Source organism: Macaca mulatta, chromosome 15, assembly GCF_049350105.2.
Source record: "Macaca mulatta isolate MMU2019108-1 chromosome 15, T2T-MMU8v2.0, whole genome shotgun sequence".
NCBI lineage: Eukaryota > Metazoa > Chordata > Mammalia > Primates > Cercopithecidae > Macaca > Macaca mulatta.
In genome coordinates, this window is record NC_133420.1 from 98,920,115 (window position 1) to 98,945,322 (window position 25,208).

At 44.1% G+C, this 25,208-nt stretch overlaps 1 protein-coding gene across 11 annotated transcripts in view; it reads right to left on the bottom strand.

Annotated features, from left to right (window-relative positions):
- KANK1 (KN motif and ankyrin repeat domains 1) overlaps positions 1–23,014 on the bottom strand; it is a 240,993-nt gene extending 217,979 nt beyond the window's left edge. For 8 of the 11 annotated variants that reach the window (XM_077966168.1, XM_077966161.1, XM_077966178.1 and 5 more), the window contains exon 1: positions 22,955–23,014. The gene's annotated coding sequence lies outside the window, so the exon portion shown is untranslated. Of the gene's footprint in view, positions 1–15,687; positions 15,849–22,954 lie in introns of those variants that run through there. The other 3 variants (XM_077966170.1, XM_077966162.1, XM_077966177.1) reach the window with 2 other exon arrangements.
- Between the last annotated feature and the right edge of the window lie 2,194 nt (positions 23,015–25,208).

Genomic DNA, 25,208 nt, shown 5'->3' on the forward strand with positions numbered 1-25,208 from the left:
AAAGAAAGAAAGAAAGAAGACAATTTAGATATGCCAGATCTCAAGAAGACTATCTCCCTTGTAACCTTTTGCAGAAGCTGTTGGCCAATGCTCTCTACCAAGACCAGAGAGCAGCCCAGTGTAGTGGCTTACACCTATAATCCCAGCACTCTTCGAGGCAGAGGTGGGCAGATCACCTGAGGTCAGTAGTTCGAGACCAGCCTGGCCAACAAAGTGAAACCTGATCTCTAACAAAAATGCATAATTAGCCGGGTGTGCTGGCACCTGCCTGTAATCTCAGCTACTTGGGGGGCTGAGGCAGGAGAATCATTTCAACCTGGGTGATGGAGGCTGCAGTGAGCCGAGATCCCGCCACTGCACTCCAGCCTGGGCAACAAGAGTGAAACTCCAACTCAAAAAAAAAAAGAAAAAGACCAGAGACAAAAAGAAGCCACAAGGAAGGAGGATACCGCAGTATCCAGGGAAGAGAACATACAGAATGGCCTGGACACTTCAGAAGGGATGCCTTCAGGAGGAAAGGATGAATGGACAGCTACCCTGAGGTGTGCAAACACACAGAGAGCAGGGTTAGGCTTCAGTTTGGGAGTGAGTCAGTGACAGGTACTTAAAACAAGCACTCAAAACAATTATTAACTCTGGGTGGGCAAAAGCTATATGAGGAAGGAAATGTCATTTAAATTACATGTCTTGGCTGTGAATTATTTCCAGTAAAAATAATACTATAAACATTATATATTAACCAAATAAAAATCTCATTAATATTAGAGCAGGAGAAGAGATGTGTTGGGGGAAGTCATAAGAGTTTATCTTCATCTTCCACAGTGTCAGGAAAGTAAATATCCAAAATTGAATTTAAAAAAATCAAGAAATGACATGATAAGAATGCTTTCATGGCCGGGCGCGGTGGCTCAAGCCTGTAATCCCAGCACTTTGGGAGGCCGAGGCGGGCGGATCACAAGGTCAGGAGATCGAGACCACAGTGAAACCCCGTCTCTACTGAAAATACAAAAAATTAGCCGGGCGCGGTGGCGGGCGCCTGTAGTCCCAGCTACTCAGGAGGCTGAGGCAGGAGAATGGCGGGAACCCAGGAGGCGGAGCTTGCAGTGAGCCGAGATCGCGCCACTGCACTCCAGCCTGGGCAACAGCGTGAGACTCCGTCTCAAAAAAAAAAAAAAAAAAAAAAAAAAAAAAAAAAAAAAAAAGAATGCTTTCTTAAGGTACCGTCATTTTCACAGGTCTAAAGCAGTCAAATATCAGCATTTTCTTATCGCTCAACATCAGAAGATAGATGAGCAATTCCTCTGAGGAGAGGGAATCAGGTGGGAAGAGCAGGGCAGAGAGCTACTATTTTCATGGACGGTTTTGTAGAACTTGACTTTTTGAAGGGTAAGAAGACACGTATATAAAACATGGCTAAATTTTTTCATTTAAAGAATTTTTTGTAATTTTAATTTTTTTTGTACAGAGAGGGTCTTGCTAGGTTGTGCAGACTAGTCTTGAACTCACGGCCTCAAGCAATCCTCCAGCCCCAGCCTCCCAAAGTGTTGGAATTACAGGCATGAGCCACCGCACCCAGACTTAAAATCTGTCCTAGAGCCAATATTCAAGGGTTTTTCCCATATAAGAACCAATGATGGTCTTATGTGTGCTGCTCCCATAACAAAAGCCATATTTCAAATCACATCTAAGACAGTCTAAGACTTCTAGGTCAACCACTGCTGGTGCTGCCCACCAGCTCCCACCTGTGGGCTGGGGAACAGTCATTGCTCTGCCATCCCATTTGCTGGGAGAAATGCCTGAGAGACAGCAACAGGATCACACTCCTTGAAGACTTCAGGATTTTGCAGGTTTCTCATTAGTTCCATAATTTTTATAATTGTAAAGTGACTAAGATCACAAAATAAAATCAGAATTCCTACTTTTGTTCTCCAAGAAAGGCCTCATTCTCCTCAGAGGCAGAGAGGGATACATGTGGGTTTGCATGCAGAACTCAATTAAAAGCAACCTGAATAAGAAACAACTAATTTGTCAATGGCTTCAGGTAACCAAATTTCAGAAACAAACTGATCCTTTATTTTAGAAAGTTTAGAAAAATACTGATCCTTTGGGTGACAAATGCAATTTTTTTTTGTAAAACTGTGCGGTTTCCAAGGGGTCCTTGTGAAATCCCCAATTCCAGGTCTAATGGAGAAACAGCAGCCAGGGGAGCAGGGAAACCAGCCCAACCTTTGGTGCTTATTCTCCTGAATCACAGGGCTAACGTCACCACATGCCTCCTTAAATAAAAATATAACACTTATTAGAGCCATTGACAAATCTGGCCAGCTCAAAAATACAAAATTCTACAGTTTTTTGTATTCCTCAGTTTGGGAAGCCAAGGCAGGCAGATCACTTGAGGCCATGAATTCGAGACCAGCCTGGCCAACATGGTAAAATCCCATCTCTACTAAAAAAATACAAAAATTAGCTGGGCATGGTGGCACATGCCTGTAATCCCAGCTACTCAGGAGACTGAGGCACAAGAATCGCTTGAATCAGAGAGGTGGAGGTTGCAGTGAGCCGAGATCATGCCACTGTACTTCAGCCTGGGCCACAAAGCAAGACTCTGTCTCAAATACACAAACATATATATACACATACATATATATACACACACACACACATATATACATATTCTGTCAGAAATGAGGGTCTTTGGGTTCCAGAAGCAAGAGTTGGCTGGGAGCAGTAGCTCGTGCCTGCAATCCCAGCACTTTGGGAGGCCAAGATGAGCGGATCACCTGAGGTCAGGAGTTCGAGACCAGCCTGGCCAACATGCCAAAACTCCATCTCTACCAAAAATATAAAAATTGGCCAGGTGTGGTGGTGCGTGCCTGTAGTCCCAGCTACTTGGGAGGCTGAGGCAGGAGAATGGCTTGAACCCGGGAGGCAGAGGTTGCAGTGAGCCGAGATCGTGCCACTGCACTCCAGCCTAGGTGACAAAGTGAGACTCCATTTCAAAAAAAAAAAAAAAAAAACAGCAAGAATTTGGGATTGACTAACCAAAGCAATAAAGCAATAGACAACAGTAGTTTACAAGCATGTTAATACCTGTATAAGTGAAATTCAATCAAACAGAACCCTGTAGAGAGACAGCATACCTAAAATTACTTTCAAAACACTGATAAAAACCAGTAACTAGCCGGGCACGGTGGCTCACACCCATAATCCCAGCACTTTGGGAGGCCGAGGTGGGTGGATCACCTGAGGTCAGGAGTTTGAGACCAGCTGGCCAACATGGTGAAACCCCGTCTCTATTAAAAATACAAAAATTAGCCGGGTGTGGTAGTGGACACCTGTAATCCCAGCTACTTGGGAGGCTGAGGCAGAAGAATCGCTTGAACCTGGGAGGCAGAGGTTGCAGTGAGCCGAGATCGCAGCACTGCACTTCGGTCTGGGCGACAGGCCAAGACCCATTAAAAAAAAAAAAAAAAAAAAAAAAGCAAAAACAGTAAGTGACATACTACCTGAAACAATGGTGCCAACCTAGCCAAAGCTAAAATAAAACCAGCCATAAGCTAAGATAAACAAATCTCTGTAATAAACGAATTCTCTTCCTTTGAAGATTGACTTGAATTCTTATATGCCATACACTCCCAAAAGTTACTTGAAAAGTCAAACAATAGGCAAGGCGCGGTGGCTCACGCCTGTAATCCCAGCACTATGGGAGGCTACTCAGGAGGCTGAGGCAGGAGAATGGAGTGAACCCGGGAGGCGGAGCTTGCAGTGAGCGGAGATCATACCACTGCACTCCAGCCTGGGCGACAGAGCGAGACTCTGTCTCAAAAAAAAAAAAAAAAAAAAACAAAAAAAACAAAAAAAAAAAATAAAAGTCAAACAATAAAAGGCAGCGTTGTTGTCAAGAAAAAAAACAGAACAACGTAATCAAGTAAAGGCTGGGGAAAGGGGAAAGGAAGGAAAGGGTTGTATTATTTCACCAGCAAGTTGAAGCCAATCACTTTCACAAGCAAGCATGACACTTAGTTCCTGGCATCCTGGTAGCCAAAGCAGAAAAGGGAATCAGGTAAGTCGGGAGTTCCTGTTCATCAAGGAAATAAACAGTGAACTGAAATATATATTTCCTCACATAATGGATTCTGAACAGCACAGTAAATCCTTATCGGCAGTTCATTTAACAGCAAACATCTATTCAAGTGTCTTCTGTGTTTCCAGGTTCTGTTCTAGGAGCTTGATGTACCACCAACCAGCAAACCAGCTAAAGGTTCCTGCCCTGGAGAAGCCCATATTCTACTGGGATATGCTGAAAATAAACAATAAATATAATAGGTAAATTCCATAATAATACTAGTTAATTTGTGATATGAAAAAAAAAAAAAAAAAAAAAGAGGCCAAGCTGATTAAGAGGGACCAGGAGTACCAGGAGAAGACAGGTTATAACTTTGAACAGTCACGGTACTGACATGGGGACATCTGAGCAAGGACCTCACTGAGGCGAGGACAGAGCACTTCAAGCACAGGAAGGAGTCAGTGCAAAGGCCCTAAGGGAGGCAACAGGGTAATCTGTGGAAGAGCAGAGAAGGGGCGAGCACAGGAGAGGTTACAGAATAACAAGGGACTAGGCAAGGACAGCCACGGAGTTCACTGTAAAAACTTGTCCTCCCAGGGAAACAAGGAGCCAACAGAGAGTCTACGCAGTGCCACAATGTGAATTTTGTTTCTAAAAGATGGGTGTTGAGAATGGATTGCAAGGGGAGCAGAGAGTCCGGGTATCAGGCTAGTGTAGTAATCCAGGTGAGAGAGGATGGTGGCAGTGGAAAGAGGGAGGAGGACACAGATTCTACACATATTTGAAGGTGGAACAGGATTTGCTACTGAATTAAAGGTAGGGTGTATGAGATAGGGGAGTGAAGATGATTACAAAGTTTAGGGGTTTTACCACCAGAAGCCTGTGGGGAGAAGGAGTTTGGGGGAAATAAGAAATTCTGTTTGGGTGACGTTGAATTTAAGGTGGCCACCACGCACTCGGGTGTAGATACTGGGGAAGTAGTTGGACCTTATGGAGTGGAACTGGAGGAAAAAAGTCAGAGCTGGAGACCTAAATGTGGGAATGATTGGAATATCAACCACACTTAAAGTCATGAGAGAAGATTAGGTCACCATGAGAATGAGTGTCTACAGAAAAGAGATCAAGAACTGAAACCTTACAGAAGATTTTTTGCATTATCCATCAATAAAAGCAAAAGGCTAACATTAAGTCAGGGAAGGCATTTTCATGGGAAACCACAGCTCAGCAGTGCAGGCATTTAGCTTTTGGGCCAATTCTGGCTTGATTCCCATGAGCTGTCAGCACCAAGGGAGGAGTAATGAAGTGAAAACCAGGGCAGGTCAGAGGCTGGTGGTCAGGACAGCATAGGCAGGCACACATTGCTAAGCCTAAAGAGTGCATTAGAGTTTACAGAGTGAACTACATTAGATACCAAAGTCACTCATCAGAAAATACCAACTTAAAAACCCCAAAGTCAGCATGAAGTCCCTTCCAGTCTGTCCCTGCAGAAGTAACCATTATGGTATTTGCCTTCTGCCAGTTCAACCCCACTCTGGGTCCCAGGCCTGGAGAACAGACCCTGGGGCACACCAGGACCCCCCTCCTCATGTGCAAAAGGGCTCAAAAAGAACGTCTTTCTCTGAGTCTCAGTACTGAGACAGACTACTGAGTACTCTCGGTATGACACCGAGCATACGCTCTGCTTGTGAGAACCATGCAGGAGACCGAGTGAGCATGGAAAGGAGCGTTAGGAGTGCTATCTAGCTGTGTGTATGTGCACTCCCTTACACAGAGCCCTCTTAAAACTTTTAAAAGAACGAAGGAACCATGATATATGTATCTGTACCCAATCTTGGTCCAAAACACCTGCAGCATCTTTCAAAACTAGATGTAATATTTACCTTTAATTTAAAAATAAATAAAATTCAGCACAAGGGAGAACAGAATTGCAAAATGAGACCTAAATGAGTAAATAACCATCATGAAGCTCTCCATTTCTTTTTAACAGTGGGATATAAATTTGGTCAAAGCAATGAGGAAATCACAATCTCTTACAATATTTACATTATTCAATAAATCAAACATTTTCCCAAGAAATGTGCCAACATCTTCTAATGCCAAGGCCTACAGCAACTTTTCTAACAGTTCTCAAAAAAAGGGCCACTGAGAGAGGCAAAAGGGATCACCATGTGTGAGTTTCCTGTGGCTGTTTCTTAAACTATTCTCTATTTCTAAATAATGTAAGCTGAAGACATACTAGATGTTCACTCAATAAAAGAATCTGGGCCAGGCACCGTGGCTCATGCCTGTAATCCCAGCACTTTGGGAGGCCGAGGTGGGTGGATCTCCTTAGGTCAGGAGTTCGAGACCAGCCTGGCCAACATGGTGAAACACCATCTCTACTAATAACACAAAAATTAGCCAGGCGTGGTGGCACGCACCTGTAATCCCAGCTACTTGGGAGGCTGAGGCAGGAGAATCACTTGAACCCGGGAGGCAGAGGTTTCAGTGACCCAAGATTGCACCACTGCACTCCAGCCTGAGCAACAAGAGCAAAACTCTGTCTCCAAAAAAAAAAAAAAAAAAAAAAAAAAAGAATCTGGAGGGAAAAGAAAGTACAGAATTCCAAGTGCCCAGTGTTTTGACGAAATTTCATGAATGAACACTATTTCCCAAAAACGAATTTTCATGAAGAGTTGGAAGTAGGTTAACAGCTCAGGAAGAACTCCAAGTGCAGCAGTCTGACACCAGCTGAAGCTTGGTCCGCCTACACTAAAAGTCACCCAAGCAGAATAGACTTCAGCATTCTCATAAAAATTACAGCATCTACCGCAGACTCTTTTCTGATGCCCCCACACCTCAGAGTGTGAGGGTGAACATGCAGAAATGGCCAAGCTTCCCCACAAAAAGAATCTCAACATGTAGATGGTGAATAACCAACTGAGGCACAAATGTTCTGTTCCTCACAGCAATGTGTGATTATATTTTGTCATCTTGCTTCAAAGAATTCTGATTTCATATCTTTTATATAAGACAGAAATTTCCTAGTAAGAATATCAGCAACAGTTCAGCAGTTTCATTTCTGAAAGAAAAATACCAAGACGGACTGAGGAGGCCTTAATAAATTTTATTTCTGTCAAAAGGCCCCATCACTACCCTTCTTTTGCCACTTTTAATTGGCTGCCAAAACCATATTAATTCAGGCAATTAAACAAAAATCAACTGGCCAATAGGATAGCAACAATGCATGGAAAATCAAGATATAAAAGTCAAGAGAAGAAGTGTAATTTCTTGATTAAAATACAGATCTAGAGCCATGGGAAACAACTAATGGAAAGTTACCAAGTTGTTGGTACAGCTCTCCAACTCATAAAAGATTAATCAGTCCTGTCCAAAAACTAGACCCTATTTTCCATATCTAGGCAGATTTCTGAGGCATAACCTTTTCAAAATAAAACTCAAAGTACAGATTTAACCAATTCTAAAAACTATTTCTGAATCAGAATACAAGCCAGTAAATCTTTTCGAGTTAAATATAGTTTTCCATTATGGTAGATTATATTGTTGTTTTCAATTATTCGCTAACCTCCCTGAAAGAGGATTATATCCCCCATTGTCATGTGACTTATAGCATTTCCAGATGGAAGAATTAATCGCACTTCTCCACCCCATTGCTAGCAGGCCTGGCCATATGGCTTTCTTCAGCCAAATGAAGGCGAGCAGAAGTGACACACAAGCAGAAGTGTTAATAACTATGAATGAAGTGGTTATTTCCTTTTTAATTTTTATTTATTTGTTTGAGACAGGGTCTCACTCTATCAAGCAGGCTGGAGTGCAGTAGTACGATCACAGCTCACTGCAGCCTCAACCTCCCCAGGCTCAGGTGATCCTCCCACCTCCCCCTCCCAGGTAGCCGGGTCTACAGGTGCATGTTACCACACACTGCTCATTTTTGTATTTTTTGTAGAGATGGGATTTTGCAATGTTGCCCAGGCTAGTCTTGAACTCCTGGGCTCAAGTGATCTATCCACCTCGGCCTCCCAAAATGCTGGGATTGCAGGCGTGAGCCACCGCACCCGGCCATGGTCATTTCCTTTCTTACCCTCTACCATAAGTATGTCCCAGAGTAGAGTGGCTCATTAAGTCTAGAAATTAAAATATATTGTTTTAAGTCACTGAGCATAACTAGACTAATGTAAGTAATGAAACCACTTCATTTTTAAAGCTGTTTCAATGATCAATGGAATGGAATGAATGATCATTAAGTTTTTGCCTTATAAATGCATGATTTAAGGGGAGGAGAAAAATCTAAATGACTTGTTTGACCTTTAAAAGACCTTATTGAGAACAATAGTACGTTCAAAGACGACAAGGTTCAACAGCTTGCCATTCCAAAGGCATGTAATTAATCTCTAACTGATGGAGGATAAAACAAGGATCGAGGTTATAAACTTAACCGGCATACTAGTCTCCTGGCAAAATAAGGAAATATAATTGTTTGGGATTTTATGAGAGATCAAAATCATTCCAAAAAGTCCAGGTTCTTCTTTAGCTTTTTAGTATTAGTCTCTGCATGGGAAATCTTACCAAGATCTGAGGATGTGAATAGTTTCACAAATGACTGCTTAAAAAAGAATTTGATGAAAATTACTAGACCTCTCAAACTTTTTTCTAGAAGCCAAAGAGAAACAATACCCAAAGTTAAGACTCCTCTCATAGCTACTCTCATGAAAATATACAAGAATTAAAAACTTAATTTCTGAAGGAAAAACACTCAACACCACCTCTTACAAATTTGTGGCAGATCCTGACAAGTTGCAAGTCCAGAGAAACTCAGAACACTTACTAAGATAAGGCTGACAGATCTTGATATCCAGAGGCTGTGGTGAGAGCGGGCTTTGGGGGAAAAGACACAATTATAAGGTGCCTAGTAAAAGCTGAAAGACGCCAGATGCAGTGGCTCATGCCTATAATCCCAGCACTTTGGGAGGCCAAGGCAGGCAGATCACCTGAGGTCAGGAGTTTGAGACCAGCCTGACCAACATGAATAAACCTCGTTTCTACTAAACGTACAAAATTAGCCAGGCGTGGTGGTACATGCCTGTAATCCCAGCTACTCGGGAGGCTGAGGCAGGAGAATTGTTTGAACCTGGAAGGCGGAGTTTGTGGTGAGCCGAGATCACACCATCGCACTCCAGCCTGGGCAACAAGAGTGAAACTCTGTCTCAAAAAAAAAAAAAAAATTTTAACACAATGCTAAGAAAGTCCACATAGGCTTCACGGAGTTATGGTTTCCTACAAGACTTGGGTCTCTGAGCCTGCCTCTACCCTTTACTTCCTGCCAGAGTTCTACCTCTCTTGTTCACTGTATCTCATCTAGGGTCACTGCCCTTTCTCTGCTCCTCTGGCCTAAAGTAAATGAGGTGGCTCTTTGGGGACTTTTCCTAGGGAGTTTTATAGTCCAGAAATACCACATCCTAGGTCTTCCTTCATCTTCCTCCCAGCTTCTCCTCCTTACACACTTAAACACCATGGAATGATAGTAATATTTCTTTCCAAACAGAAAGAAGCAAACAAAACATACACCTGGCAGGAAATAGTAGAGTTTCGATTCTAGAACCCATGCTCCCAAACCCATGCTCCTAACCCCTAGCCTAGATTGAATCAGATCCCCTTGAAGTGTCTGGCCAAAAAATAAAGGTAAAAAGCCAGGAAGAAACGGGAAAGTAAAAACTGCCCTGGGTCACTGGGGGTCAAGAAGGGAGAAGGGGAGGCTCAGGATGAAACAACCCAGCCTGGGACCTGAGCTTAAATACAGACTTCAACATGTGAACAATTGCTTTAAGCCAGGACTCAAATCAGATGGGCCTCCTAAACAGGTAAGCACAGTTATCTGGTCAAACTGGATGTGAGGTCAGAGGTTTACAACACTTTCTTTGAAACGTTCCCAAGAAAATGATTCATAAACTATACAAACGTCAAGCCCCTTTAGCAGTGTTTCCTCCTTTTGCTATCAAAGTTGACAAAGCATGAAAGAGTGACAGTTTTTTCCACAGTACTAAGGCTACTTTATCAGGTCATTTGAGGATGGCTAAGAACCCTCAAGGTTGGCCGGGTGCAGTGGCTCATACCTGTAATCCCAGCACTTTGGAAGGCTGAGGCAGGTGGATCACTTGAGGTCAGGAGTTCAACACCAGCCTGGTCAATAATGTGAAACTCCGTCTCTAGTAAAAATACAAAAATTAGCCAGGCACAGTGGGGCACTCCGTAATTCCAGCTACTTGAGAGGCTGAGGCGGGAGAACTGCTTGAACCTGGGAGGCGGAGGTTCCAGTGAGCCGAGAGCACACCACTGCACTCCAGCCTGGGCGACAGCAAGACTCTGTCTCAAAAAAAAAAAAAAAGAAAAGAAAAGAAAAGAAAAAGAAAAAAATCCTCAAGGTCTTATTACTCATTCTTAACCTCAAAAGGTGAGCCACTGGCACACCCTTCCCCACAACAGGCAGAACTGAGCCCAGACATATTATTCCCTCTCTTTCTCAGTATAAGAGATGCTTACCTTCTCTAGAAAGTGTGAAAAAGCTCTATAAGCACATAGGATTTCACTAAAAGGAAAAAAAAAAAAAAGCTTCCAATTAGGTTTTCCTATTTTCCCATGAATATCCTAACAGTAGGCTTTTGTTTCCTGAGGTTGGCTAAAATAAACCTAAAAAAGAAACAAAAAGAAACAGTGTTCTTTATTAACCTAAAAACTAATCAAAACTGTCCTGACAAAACACAGCTTGCAGCCCAGCCACAGTGGCTCACGCCTATAATCCCAGCATTATGGGAGGCCGAGGTGGGCAGATCATGAGGTCAGGAAATCGAGACCAACATGGCCAACATGGTGAAACCCTGTCTCTATTCAAACTACAAAAATTAGCTAGGCATGGTGGTGCATGCCTGCAATCCCAGCTACTTGGGAAGCTGAAGCAGGATAATCACTTGAACCAGGGAGTCGGAAGTTGCAGTAGCTGAGATCACACCACTGCACTCCAGCCTGGGGGACAGAGCGAGACTCTGTCTCAAAAACAAAAACAAAAACAAGCAGCTTGCTGAATTTTGGAAGGATAACTAATAGCTCCCTCATGGCTCTAAGCTCACCAAAAAACACAAGAAGGGTGTGTGTGTGTGTGTGTAGAGGGTGGTGAAGAACAGAAACCACACTCAGATGCACACCTGGCAGGGCAGCTGGGGTCAAACCTCATTAGGACAAATCTCTTCATAACACTGAAGGACAGGTACCACCCAGTGGGCTAAGCCACTATAATGATAACTACTGAATCAATAGCTTCATGCAGATCTGACAGCCTTAGTATGCTACTGATAAAATGATCCATATTCATTCAACAAATATTTCTGAATGTCTATGAAGTATAACCTAGTAACTCCCCTCCCACCTGGGCACATCATAAAAGGCCTTGCTATTCCTCAAGCCAGTGTCTCTGCACTGCACCTCCCACCCACATTTCTGTCATTCCCAGCATTACGAACAATTTTCAGATCCCACTCTACAGCCAAAACCGCTCCCCTTCCCTCCTCACTGACTCTAATAAAGACCCACCAGAAAGAACATCACTAAGTTCATATGATCTCATTTGGGAGCTAGCCCTGAATTCCCTAAACTTTAAAAAAGTAAAAACAATATACAACTTTCATCAGCAGTAATTTGAATCGCTTCTCCCAACTGTTACTGAAACATGTCAGAGCTGAGAAACCGCGATGAATTAAGCAATCTTCAATCATGTCTCTCAATCAACTTTCCTTCATAGGAATTTAGCAAACTTTCCTCCTACTCCTGAATTATAACTCCAAAAGGAATTAAAAGTGTGGTGTCTCTGGAGGCAGAGAAATCTTACTCGCCTTCAAGGTCAGAAGCCTGAATTCTCCAAAAACCCTTTAGATTATTCGACCCAGGACATAGTCTTGCCACCAAGAGGTCAAACAATACCTGTAAGTACCTTACAGATATTTAAGACTACCTTGTGTCTATTCCGTGATCAGCAATACTCCAACAATATTTAAGGGAAGATGGAATATATGCACAGACGTACAAAGCTAGATGACAGTGGCATGTTGGATTCCTAAAGAGGCATACCGGTCTTAAAAAGAAACAACTGAGAGGATAAAACAGGTGCCCAGAATAAAGCTAAAGGAAGAAATTTCAAAATGTCAACAGAAAATAAATTAAAACAAACTCAAACACATCAAACCATATGTGAGTTTTCCTTGAAACTACCCATTTCACTTGCTAAGAAGTTACAAAAACTTACAGCACTGCTATTGACGCCTCACACTATCTAGCTTATCCCTATGTTAACAATTCCTCTTTTACCGTTTAAAAAATTGTGCATCAGCTTCTCAAGTTTTCTTTTACATTTATGTGGAAATTTAATTCCTGGAAACTACAGAACATGATTCAAATTCTCCTATGAAAATATCAAAATGAAAGGCAAAAATCAATAGATTGATTTAGCAAATTAGAAAACCTGAAAGAGTAATACAGTACAAGCAAAGCTTCACCCTTTAAATACCTTAATTCTCAGAACTAGTAGAGTTATCCAAAAACTTCTCTGTTCTTTAAATTTTTATTAGAAGTAAATTCCTTGAAATACATCTCTCATAAAACTAAAAGAAAAAACCACAATGAATGAGTGTAGAGAAACAGAAAAGCTAGAGTCGTTAAAGAACTGATACAATGTCTCTAGATGAATTCTTTAATTGGCTTTGTTTTTCTACTTTTCTATGCAATAAAATAAAAAGTATGAACCCTTTTTGAGGTGTTCATCTTCATTAGTCATCCAGGGAATCAATAACACACGTTTACTAGATTAGTTAAAATAAGACAACAGACAATAACAAGCACTGTGAAGCAACTGAAACTCATACACCACTGTTGGCAATATCACTTCATAAAACCACTTTGACAGTATCTACTCCAGCTGAACTGCATGGCCCAAAAATTGCACTCCTAGATCTACATCTAACTTAAATGTGTAGATATATTCACCAGAAAATACAAAATCATTCATGACAGTACTGTTCATACTGGTCCAAAACTGGAAACCCAGTGTACATCTACGATAGGATGAATAGCAGTATTCACATGATGGAACTCTATACAGCAATAAGCATGAACCCATAACCACGTACAACATGGATCAATCTCACAAATATAACATGGAGGGAAGCTAGACACAAAAGAGTACATGCTCTGTGATCTCAGGTACATGAAGTTCAAAAACTGACTAAATTGATCTATGATATTAGATGTAAGGATACCCCTGGGGTAAGAGTTGTGACTAGAAGGGGATATGACACCAAGATGGTCAGATTGGTCTGCGGCTCCATTTGCGTAAAGGAAATGAGGGAGTATTTGGCAGAACACTGAACTGAACCACCTCATAACAGGAATAAGCCCATCCCCTAAAAAGGGCTACCCTGAAGCTATTATTTTTATAGGAAAAAGCAGCTCTATTGACATGAATAGGGAGGGACTGAGGAAGGAAGGAAGGAAGGAAGGGAGGGAGGAAGGGAGGGAGGGAGGGAGGGAGGGAGGGAGGAAGGGAGGGAGGGAGGGAGGGAGGGAGGGAGGGAGGAAAAGAGAAAAGGTGAATACAGTATTCAGGTTTCATTTCTACTTTTGTTCTTTGAGATGGAGTCTCGCTTTGTCACCCAGGCTGGAATACAGTGGCGTGATTTTGGCTCACTGCAACATCCACCTCCCGGGTTCAAGCAGTTCTCCTGCCACAGCCTCCCAAGTAGCTGGGACTACAGGTGTGCACCACCAAGCCCAGCTAATTTTTGTATTTTTAGTACAGACGTGGTTTTGCCATGTTGGCCATGGCTGGTCTTGAACTCCTGACCTCAAGTGATCTGCCTGCCTTGGCCTCCCAAAGTATCTACTTTTGTTCTAATTGCTTTTATTCTATTTTTCCCCAAGGTCAAAGGGTGAACCAGTCAGAATTAACAACAGAAATATGAAAAAATTTAGCCAAAAATATTATGCAGATATCAAACACAAATTTACATTCTTGCCACTAACCAAGCCATATTTTATTAATAAGACAAATATCAAAAGAGGTTATATCTGCAATATACAATGAATGCAAACCAACAAGACTAGAGGTTCTTATGTGTTTCTTGGGTGATCAGATAATTATAAAAAGGGATTAGTTATGTGTTCTGAGAGTTAAACTAAGCCCCATTGCTCAATTATATTAACTAAATGAATTCAAAAAAAGAAAAAACCCAAAACACCCCCAACAGAGTTACAGGGCTCCTGACACTGTTTCCAATTAACTGATTGCTTTGGTAATGAAAAAAGCAAGAGAGCACCTATTTCTGACAGGTTTTTCTGCATGCACATCCACATACAAACACTCAACTCAGCCATGTGTTTGTAATAAGATTCTTCATTGATGAAAATATCATTTGCTTCCAGCATTCATAATTTAAATGCAAAGTGCAAGGAAGGAAAAGGTAAACAGGTATCTGAGTTTAAAAGCCAAAGAAAGAAAATAAAAACTCAAATTATGCCACCTGCTAAGCTCACAAAGAGGACATGCTCATAGACAATTCCCATCTCTAGTGGCTGCAGTGTTTTAACAAGAGCCTCATTGTCAAGCATCCCCCATTCAAGGCAATTTTGCTGTTTTTCTGCCGTGTCCCTCCCCAACACCATACCATTCAACGAACCTGAGTTTTCCATATCTCTATGGTCTGGTAAAGAATAGACTGCTTTATTTAAATCAGAAAGGTAACCAAAAGAAGACAACTAAAAATAATAAGACAAAAATAATAAGATATCTAATAAAAACTAGGAGACAGAGAGAAGAGGAAAGAAAGGTGTGAGGGAATATAAATTCCACTTCTTCCTTAGCAGGAAATTAACAGATACTGTCAAATTTATGAACCCAAGGATAGACTAGCAGTATATTTTATACTGCAAATTCTTTGACACTCCCATCAAGTGGCAGGTTGATGTCCCCTCTTCTTGAGTCTGAGCAAGTTTTGTGCTACAACCAACAGTTTGGCAAAAAGGGAAGTTATGTAACTTCTGACACTATGTCATAAAGGGCCATGCAGCTTCCAACTGGTTTGCCCGAGGTGCTCGTAGCACGGTGTGATGGTTAATTTTATGTGTTGACTTGGAGGATGTTTTCAGATGAGATTCACATTTAAATTAGGTAACTATGGGTAAAAGAGACTGCCCTCCATAATGTGGGTGGGCCTCACCCAAATAGCTGAAGGTATGAACTGAACAAAAAAACCAGCCTCCCTGAGCTAGAGGGAATTCTCCAGCAGACCACCTTCAGTCTTCTTCTAGATTCTCCTGGTCTCCATCTGTCGGCCCACACTGCAGATTTAGGACTAGCCAGCCTCTAAACCGAATAAGCCAATTCCTTGTTTTAAAAATCTCGTGTGTGTGTGTGTGCGTGCGTGTTGTGTATATATATACACACAATGTATGTGTATACATACACATATATATGTATACACACATATGTATGTATATATACACACACACACTATTGGTTATGCTTCTCTGGAGAACTCTTAGCAATACATGAGGGAAGCCTGCTGCCACACAAGTTCAACTACCTGGAGCCACCATGCTGAAGTCACCACGAAGACACGTAGTTGCCATGAAGACAAATGAAGTCAACATGTGTAGGTGCTCTGCTCAACAGTCATTGCTGAGCCCAGCATTCCAGCTAGTCCCACCAAGGCAGCAAGTCACGGGAGCGAAGCCTTTTTGGACCCTGTGGACCAGAACATCCATCAGCTGGGTACCAGGGAATGACCTCAGTCAACACCAAAAGCAGCAGAATCACCCAGCCCTGCCTGAATCCCTGATCCACAGAATTCAGAATACCATAAAACAAATTTTTAAGCCACTAAATTTTGGGGGCTAATTTGCTTAAAATAACAACTAGAAGAACTAAAAACAGAAACAGCAGTTATCACACCTAAACCAAGACTGTAGCTGAGTTGGGACCAGACAAGAGTGATGAGTTTTGTTTTTATTTTAAACTCTTGTGGTTTATATTATTTACACTATGTGTATTAGAAATTTTAAAATTCAGATATTTAAAAATTAAGGGAATAACAGCAAACATGTTTAAAACTTACTGTATACCAGCCACCCTTCTAAGTGTTCTTGAGTCTGGACAGGTTTGTGATTGCCTCAACCAACAGAGTTGGTTTTAACTCATTCAATCCTCACAAGCACCCAATAAAGGAGGTGCTTTTATTATCCCTGTTTATAAATGGGAAATTGACACACATAGAGGTTCAGTAACTGTGTCAAAGGTCACACAGCAAGCAATAGATCCTAGATTAAAAGTAGCCAGCCTGGGCCTACACCTGCAATATTTCCAGAGATCAACAGGCTGGCTTGGCAGTCACAAGTCACAGGAGGAAAGGTACAACCTCAAATTGCCATTCACCTGGGTCTCCAAGCATATGACTGACCATGGTATTATGTATCAAGCACTGCCAACTTTTACTTTTTCAAAACCTATTGCCTAAATGCAGTGCCCTTTACTCTAATTCCCACCTGTACACATTTTTCAAGGCATATCACCCGGATCTCTCTACTCAGCATTAATTTCTCCATCTCCTTCCTTTCCAGAGTGAACTTTTCATATCAATATTGGGTATTTCTATCATTTTGCCTATTCTTAATATGATTTTGCATCATTATACATTCATTCCCTATGAACTCTTAGCTTTCTAGTCTCTGATTTCCCCCACCAAGGCCTTGCACATAATAGAAATTTAAGTACTGTTTACTAAAGTTAAGTGATACTGGCTTATTCTGAATGAAGGCTGGTCTAGTAGCCTTCATCTTAGAGAAATTATCACTGAATTTTACCTGAGGGGAAAGGAGAGGTGTTAAGATCTACAATTAGGCAAAGAAGCAGCCTACTGCATTCTAATCTCTGGCAGGTGTTTACCATTAAACTCCATGATGCTGACTAGAATGCACCAAACAGCTTTCTCCCAAAAAGCTCTAAGTACTTTTTTCTGCCTATATATTAGTTCACTTATTTTTGGCATCTTCCAGAAAAAGAATGGTAAGGAAGCCAGCATCACCGACCCCACTGTCCAGTGGTCAACTGGGGCTCTCCCTGTGCACCGCTGATCTCTCTCCTTGAGAAGGCTCAGTGTCTCTTTAGTGATGTCTGCTCCCTAGCCAATTTCTCGATTCCTTAAAGCTAAGCTCAAGTCTTACTTTTGGGGGAAGCAACTCCTAACCATCCAGACAAAAAAGATTTCTCCCTCAGAACTTAAACAAGCACTGCATTTGTAGAATAAACACTCCTTGGTCATGTATAAGAATTTTGCCTAACTGGTATTTTTAATTCTTAGATACAATTTCTGGACAATCAACTACTTAATGGTATGATCCTTCTTATATCCTTTCAAGCTCTTGGCTCAATACCTTTGCAAACAGTATCATATAAAGAAAACTAGTAAGTGATCGGTAAATGAAACTGCCACAAAAGTTCAATTTATGCTATTTTTAAAAAAGTTATCAGGGTCAACCTCACCATTATTTTCAGAATTGCAGTTTAACCCAATGAGACACCCTTTTGCAGGTAATGTATTAGCAATTTAAAGATTTCTTAGACTGGGTGCAGTGGCTCACACCTGTGTGCCAGCACTTTTAGGAGGCCAAGGAGGGAGGATTGTTTGAGGCCAGGAGTTTGAGACCTGCCTGGACAACCTAGCAAGACCCTGTCTCTTCAATTAAAAAAAAAAAAAAAAAGGAAAAATTAGCTGAGCACAGTGGCACGTGCCCGTAGTCCCAGCTACTCGGCAGGCAGGCTGAGGCGGGAGGACTGCTTGGGCCTAGGAGTTCACAGTTACAGTGAGCTCTGATCCTGTCACTGTACTCCAGCCTGGGTGACACAATGATATTCTGTCTCAAAAAAATTTAAAATTAAAAAAAAAAGATTTCTTTAACCAATTCCATATTAGGTTCAAGGACAACTCTGCAGGCAGCAGTTTAACAATAAAGATCTCAAGCCACATAAACAAAAATCTCAAATTTATGAAATACCCAAGACGGAGGTAAATACTGTACGCACAAAGATGATTTCCACAACAGTATGTACTAGTAAAACACCAGAAATTAACACACATTTCTAATGAGAGGATTATTAAATGAAAGCATATCCTTAGACACATTCAGGGACTAAAAAGTCATAGAGACTAAAGCAATATTAAGATATTGTGTTAAGAAACAAAATACAAAATTGAATATTAGAATTGTGACTTCATAAAAACATGAACAGACATGGAAAAGCACTGGAAGTGAAGACAACAAATAATTAGTCTGCTAGGATGGGTTAAATACAGGTCATAATGGGCCGGTGGCTCACGCCTGTAATCCCAGCATTTTGGGAGGCTGAGGTGGGCAGATCACGAGGTCAGGAGATGGAGACCATCTGGGTCAACATGGTGAAACCCTGTGTCTACTAAAAGTACAAAAATTAGCTGGGTGTGGTGCATGTGAATGTAGTTCCAGCTACTCCGAAGGCTGAGGCAGGAGAATCGCTTGAACTCGAGAGGCAGAGGTTCCAGTGAGTCCAGATCGCACCACTGCACTCAGCCTGGCGACAGAGCGAGACTCCGTCTCCAAAAATAATAACAATAAATAGGTCATATTTTGTCCATGTGCCAAACTCTGCAGATCTACTGCTCTTCCAATTTAAAAAGGATGCCACAGAACTCTCTCACACTGCGGGTAGAAGTATAAACTCTACAACCACATCAGAAATCTGCTTGACCATATCCTCTAAACTGAATCCTAGTTCAGAACTTAGAAATTCTGCTTCTGAATAGAATTTGTACAAATGTACACATTTGTATTGGGTATTGTGTATCAAGACATATACTAGAATTAGAATGTTCAAAGTCACACTATTTGCCATGGAAGAAATTGGAAACTATGCAAATGCCCCTCAACCCTAAAAATTGATAAATTGTAGTCATACAATTGAATATTACACAGCAGTGAAAATAATTGTACAGCCACAAGCAACAACACAGCTGAATCTCACAAATATCATGTTGAGAGAAAGAAACCCGGATACTAAAAGCTATATACTGTGTGAGTTTGTGTAGAGCATGAAAACAGACAAATCTATCCACAGTTGGTATAACGGTTACTCTTCGGGAGGGGCAGTGATTGGACAAGAGTATAGGGGCACTTCTGCAATGCTGGCAATATTTTGGTTCTTTACCTGGGTACTTGTTATATGTTTACGTTCACTTTGTGAAGATGTACTCTTAAGATGTACAGCTATGGGCCAGGCGCGGTGGCTCACGCCTGTAATCCCAGCACTTTGGGGGGCCAAGGCATGGCGGATTACCTGAGGTTGGGAGTTCGAGACCAGCCTGACTAACATGGAGAAACCCCATCTCTACTAAACATACAAAATTAGCCGGGCATGGTGGTGCATGCCTGTAATCCCAGCTACTCGGGAGGTTGAGGCAGGAGAATCGCTTGAACCTGGGAGGCAGAGGTTGCAGTGAGCTGAGATCACGCCATTGCACTCCAGCCTGGGCAACAAGAACAAACCCCATCTCGGGGGGAAAAAAAAAAAAGGGCCAAGCTGAGTGGCTCACGCCTGTAATCCCAACACTTTGGGAGTCAGAGGCGGATAGGTAACCTGATGTCAGGAGTTCCAGACCAGCCTGGCCAACATGGCGAAACCCCGTCTCTACTGAAAATACAAAAATTGGCGTGGTGGCTCACGCCTGGAATCCCAACACTTTGGGAGGCTGAGGTGGGTGCATCACGATGTCAAGAGATTGAGACCATCCTGGCCAACATAGTGAAACCCTGCCTCTACTAAAAATGCAAAAATTAGCTGGGTGTGGTGGCACGTGCCTACAGTCCCAGCTACTCAGGAGGCTGAGGCAGGAGAATCGCTTGAACCCAGGAGGTGGAAAGGTTGCAGTGAGCCAAGATCTCACTACTGCACTCCAGCCTGGCAACAGAGCAAGACTCTGTCTCAAAAAAAAAAAAAAAAAAAAAAAAAAAATTAGCCGGGCATGGTGGCAGATGCCTGTAATCCCAGCTACTTGGAAGACTGAGGCAGGAGAATCGCTTAAACCTGGGAGGCAGAGGTTGCAGTGAGCTGATACTGTGCCATTACACTGTAGCCTGGGTGACAAGAGCGAAACTCCATTGGCGGGGGTGTGGGGTGTGGGAGACGTATGCCTATGGTACAGCTCTTCCTCTTGTTTTGAGAGAGGATATTGCTCGGTTGTCTAGGCTGGAGTGCAGTGGCATGATCACAGTTCACTGCAACCTCAAACTCCTGGGTTCAAGTGATCCTCCCGCCTCAGCCTTCCAAGTAGTTGGGACTACAGATGTATGTGCCACCACACCCGGTTATTTTTTATTTTTTAAGTAGAGACGGAGTCTTGCTATGTCAATGTTCTAAATTACAAAAAAAAAAAAAAAATGGCATAAGCCAACTCACCCATGCAACAGGCCTAAAACTTCCCCGAACACTTGAAAACAAGTTGACTTTTTATTGAAGGGTGAGTGAGAAGTGTAGTGAATATTGCATAATTTGGATGGCTTCAACTCTCCTTACTAAAAATGATTTTTAATACATGCACACATTATCCAACAAAAAGCCAGAGTGAAGGGTCCAATTTTTCAGACCCACTCTGCTGCTTCAGAATCTGCTCACCCTACAGTTACTCCATCTTAACAGTCCTCAGCTCCCACAAGCACTGCCCCTTTAGGCCATTCTCCCATCCCTCTCCCCAGTTCCTTGCACTGCCCCCAACTAGATCCTTTTCCATCCTCCTCCTCCCACCTGGGCTAAAAAGTTAATGTATGCACACACTAACTCAGAACTATTTATGAACAGACACCGATACTCATGAAATGAAACTAGTCTTCAATGTATCAATTCCAGTAGCCATTTGCCTGTGGTTTTTTGGTTTCTTTCCTTGGGGCCAGTTTGGATATTTAAAAAAATTATTTTTAAGCCTACAGTCTTTTTTCCTTCTAACATTCCCTGCCGAGAGCGCACACACACACACACCCAGAACTCACTTTTGCTGAGATAGAACCTCGACTAGAGTGATTTATGGACTAGGCAAGTCTAGAGTCCAGAGAGCATCCCTGTGCCCTAAGGGGATAAAATGTATTCCCAATTTGTGTATCTCTAAAGGAGGCAATTATTCCTCTACTGGAAGCTTCTCTTCCATCCTTATTCATTTTAACCTCCCCATAGGACAGTCAATACTTAATTTTTCTTCCATTGCTTCAGCAGCACCTTTCCCCAAACCTAGTAACAGAAAAAGGACCGAAGGTAATAACCTCTCGTTTTCTCACTCAACCTCTATCTTGGAAAAACTTCCTAAGTACCTGCCTTAAAATGAGGGAGAAGGGCTGGGAGATGTAAGAATGACTGCTAATCGGTATAGGGTTTCTTTTTGGGGGCAACAAAACAGAACTAGATAGTAGTGATGATTTCATAACTTTATGGATATATTAAAAACCACTGAATTTTACACTTTAGAAGAGTAAATTTTTATGTTTATTACACTTCAACTTTTTAAATAAAACGTGGCACTTCTCAACACTTTAGTAGAGAAAGTTTGATGAAAAGAGAAACTGGCAGATGAATAGCTAGTTAGCTGTTACACCACCTAAAAATGAACTTGAATAAACTCAGGAATCCAAAATAAGCAAACAGACCCTAATTTCCATTCAACTCCAGAGGTGGGGGGCAATGAAGGTGAGGAAAGGAATTGCACGATTATAGATCTGGATGATTAAGCTTATTAGTCTCGGGTATCAGGGTCTAATAGAATCCATTATTTAATAAGATGGGCTGACCCTCCGTAGAGGCCATGTGCAGAAAGCGAGCGCTGGGGGACGCCATAAATTGTTGTTAACGCTAACACGGCCAAGGCCTTCACTAGGTCATGCTCATGCAGCACGGCTCGTGCTGACCTGCAAGAGTCACCAAGAACAGTTGCCTCTGAAAGTTCCATGGGACCCAGGTGAAGAAGACGAATGGTCAAGGGGCAGTGGCTGCTGCGAGTGCCACTGCGTGTTCACCAAAGCGGCATGGAAAACGGGACATTCAGGGGCAAGCCCGCTTAAGGGCCCCTGCACCTTCCTTCGACCTGGAACAGCTGGTCCTCCGAAACCCACGCTGTCCGCGCCCGGCTGGGCTGCCCCCAGAGGCCCTGAGCGCCGCAGCGCCCACACACACCCCTCCCCCACCTCCCCGCCCTCCAACCCTGGCCGGAGCCATCTCGGAGTTGGCGGAGGGCGACCTGAAGCCACCTGCCCCTCTGGGGCCGAGGATAAAGGGGTCTTGACCGCCACTCCCTCCTGCAGAGCACAGCACCGAACTTCACGGAGAGCCGCTTCAGAGAGGGTCCCCCATTCCACCCTGGGCTGGGGAACGGCCCAGAGGCATCCAAAGGCCAGAGCTCCGGGCCGGGGGCGGGCAGGCGCCCGCACCTTCCCGCCGGCCGGCCCAGTACGAACTTTCTCGCTGCTCTGTGCCCAGCGCGCCTCTCCGTCTTCCAGACCGGCCGAGCTCCGCCGCTGCACAGCGCGCCAAACTCCGACGGCCGCGGGGCCGACACCACCTCTCGGACCCCTCCCTAGGACCGCCCCGAGGCCGCCGGGTTCACCCGAGCGAGCGGGAGCCCGCGGGGCTGCCCTCCGCCACCCCCACGGCCACCGTGCGACCCCAGCGCGCGCCAAGTTGGCTCGGCGCGGGGGCCAGCCTGAGGCAGCGGTAGGGGCCTGGCGCTCCGGGGCAAACCCTCAACGAAAAGGGGCGCAGCGCAACCCTCCCGCGTCACTCACCTTCAGCCGCTCTTCCCAACCTGCCAGCCGTTCGCTCGCTCCGCCGCGGACCCGGAGCTCGGGGAGGGGCGGGGCGCAGGGGGCGGAGTCGGCCCCGGCTGGCAAGCGCCAGAATTAAACCCTGAATCGCACAGGAGCCTTCGGGCTCTGCGGCCGCCGCCTGGGCGGGGAAGCTGGGGCAGACCAGCAAGCCTTTCACCCGGGGTGGGAGACAGCTGTGGCTGCGGCTGCACTCCGAAGCGGCGCGTGAGAACGGCGCGGCTGGTGAAGCCCTGACTGCTCCCTCAGTCCCGAGGACGCCCGGCTCTCCGCCGCGGGCTCTTTGTACCGCGGAGCCGGCAGCGGGCGGATCTCTGCGCCTGCGCGCCGCTGCAACTACACCAGGCCCACGAGGCACCTTCGTGCACCTTCGCCGCCTCGCCTGGCCCGCGGGCCTTGCCGCGGCAAGAATTAAGCAGAAGAGCTTCCTCCACCCCGGCTTGCTCCTTCTACCAACCTGTATTTACCACCTCCATCCTCGCACACACACCCGCAAGGGGAAAAGAAATCCACCCCACCGTGAGACGGTGCGGTCCTCCCATCTCCGACTGGGGCGGGCGGGGGGTCCTGGCAACGAGGATGGCCTTGCAACGTCCACCCCAGCGCGTTTGTACCGCCCCTCCCTCCACGCAGCTAAGAAGTTTGCTGACCGCGGATGAGAGAGGGACGGGAGCGTGCAGCGCTGTTTCCCACAGGTGCCTCATCAGCGGCCAGAAACCTCCCGCCTACAAGGGCACCTCCCTTGTGACCTCCGTGCATTCGTCCTGGCTCGGCGGCAGGACAGAGTCCTCAGTGGAAAGGGGAGGATGCGTGTTCAGAGGGTTCCAGGTGTCTAGGGGCTCCATAGAAGACCCAATGCCTGCCTCGGGGACTCAGGATTGAACTGGCTTCCTAGTTCAGTCCTAAATACGCGATTTGGAGCAATCCAGTAGGTACAAGAGAAATTAGTAGGGATTGAGAAGTTGTAACTTTAGTCTTTCAAATTGAAGGTAGCTAGAATAAACAGAAGAGCTTGGGAACAGAAGGAACGACTTTATAAAAACCAGGTATTACTTAAAAAACAATGTCAGCTCTTCAATCAACTGATTTTCTTAAGGGGGAGAGTCCTCCCCTCACCCCCAAGCTCTCTAGCACCGCACACATCCAGCAGGGCGTTGCACACGCTTAGTCTTTTTTGTAAGTGTGCAAGTGAAGAGCCATCAAACTTTACAAGGCAACATGCTTGCCTCTGGGGAGAAGACGCTGCTTCCCCACAGTTCACAGCGAAGCACACCTGCAAATTCCTGAACTTGATGGCTCCTGACTGTTTAGGGAATAGGTAAAGGGCAGCTGGAAGAGATGTGAAGGCAGGAAACCTCATTTTGAATCTCAGCCCCTTTGCCAGCTCACTGGGTGGCAGTAAACAAACTCTTTCCTCCTCCTGGGCCTTTTTCATCTGTAGAATAGGGCATTGGATGCAGTAGATATTTTCTAAAATGCCCCCCCCCACCACCACTCCGCCCCAAATGTCTACTATTCTATGAAAAGGAGAATTGTTTCCATGGTGATAAGGGATGAGATATCAGAGGCAGCAGGACTCCTGCATTTAAAAAGTACTCGTGGGCCGGGTGCGGCGGCTCAGGCCTATAATCCTCGCACTTTGGGAGGCAGAGGCAGGTGGATCACTTGATTCCAGGAGGACAATACGGTGAAATCACGTTTCCACCAAAAAAAAAAAAAAAAAAAAAAAAAAAAAAAAATTAGCTGGGAGTGATGGCGCGGGCCTGTAGTCCCAGCTACCCTGGAGGCTAAGGTGGGAGGATCACCTGAGCCCTGGAGGTCGAGGCTGCAGTGAGCGGAGATCGAGCCACTGCACTGTAGCCCAGGCGACAGAGTGTAACCCTGTCTCAAAAATAAATAAATAGTGCCCTCGACTGGGTGCGGTGGCGCACACATATAATCCCAGCACTTTGTGAGGCCGAGATGGGCAGATCACTTGAGGCCAGGAGTTCAACACCAGCCTGACCAACATGGTGAAACCCCATGTCTACTGAAAATACAAAAAATTCGCTGGGCATGGTGACGCTCACCTGTAATCACTTCAACCTGGGCGACAGAGCGTGTCTGTTGTCTTAAAAAAACAAAAACAAAAACAAACAACAACAACAAAAAACTCCCCAGAATTCCCAGCCTTCATCTCTCCTTTATTTCTCCTTCTTTGCATTTAGTCAGTAAA